This window comes from Erythranthe guttata, chromosome 8 (genome assembly GCF_056151865.1).
Source record: "Erythranthe guttata isolate IM_541 chromosome 8, IM_541, whole genome shotgun sequence".
Taxonomy (NCBI): domain Eukaryota; kingdom Viridiplantae; phylum Streptophyta; class Magnoliopsida; order Lamiales; family Phrymaceae; genus Erythranthe; species Erythranthe guttata.
Window position 1 is genome coordinate 11,590,255 of NC_142540.1, and position 1,142 is coordinate 11,591,396.

Here is a 1,142-nt window from a genome sequence, read left to right on the forward strand (position 1 = left end):
GGGAGTAGGTTCACTTACTGTGATTTTTGTGTTGCTTGGTCCTACCTCGATTTTTTCCTTGGGCTCCTCTACAATAGGTGGTGGTGCTATGGACTTTTTAGGACCTTCCTCTAATTGCCTCCCATTTCGCAAACTTACTGCATTGCACTCCTCGATGTTACTCTTTCGAGGATCTTCCGTATTTGACGGCAGGGCTCCCGATGGCCTTGCGTTTAGCCGGGTTGCAAGTTGACCCATCTGTGTTTTCAAATTGCGGATGGAACTTGAGTTGATGTCATGAATTGTGCTAAGATATTTGCGAGATCTCCACCTTGAGGTGGTGCTTGCCTTTATCCTTGCTGATTTCCTCCCCATCCAAAGTTGGGGTGATCTTTCCATCCCGGATTATATGTGTTGGAGTACGGGTTCCTCTGTGGTCGGTTGGTATCATTCACGTAATTTAGAGACTCCGTTTCTTCTAAGCACCGATCGAGACCTTGGATTGCATGGACTTGCTGAGTCTGCAAAGTTGCTACTTGCTTTGATAGCTTTTCTAATTGGGCGGTGATTGCGGTGACTCCGTCTAACTCCACAATTCCTCCCGTCTTCTTGGCTCCGCTATTTGACCGGTCCGATGCCCGCATGTATTTGTTCCTTGCGATCCACTCCAAAAGTTCGTAAGCTTCGTCATAGGTCAAGCTCATGAACATACCGCCAGCTGCTGAATCGAGCATCGTTCTCGAATTATCTTACAATCCATCATAAAATAATTGAAGATGCCGCCACTCTTGAAGTCCATGATTCGGGCATCTCCGAATTAATTGTTTGAAACGCTCCCACGTCTCGAATAGTGCTTCACCGGATTCTTGTATGAAATTTTGTATTTCTCTCCGGATTCTTTCAGTTTTTGTTGGGGAGTTATACGTGTTCATGAAGAGTTGTGCTAGCTGGGGCCAAGACGAGATGGAGTGCGGTGCACGAGTTTGTAACCATTCTCGGGCTGCTCCTTGTAAAGAGTGCTTGAATAGGCGGAGTTGTAGTGCTTCAGGTGATACTCCGTTCATCTTATGCAAATCACAAGTTTCGAGAAAGTTGACCAAGTGAAGATGTGGATCTTCATGAGCTAATCCACTGAACAACCCATTGTTTTGGAGCACCGTAAG

General features: G+C 46.1%; 1 non-coding gene across 1 annotated transcript; it reads left to right on the top strand.

Annotated features, from left to right (window-relative positions):
• The first annotated feature begins 771 nt into the window (after nt 1–771).
• Nucleotides 772–878, top strand: LOC148768514 (small nucleolar RNA R71). Its single transcript, XR_016033345.1, has one exon. It is a non-coding gene; the product is annotated as a small nucleolar RNA R71 (small nucleolar RNA).
• Nucleotides 879–1,142: the final 264 nt, after the last annotated feature.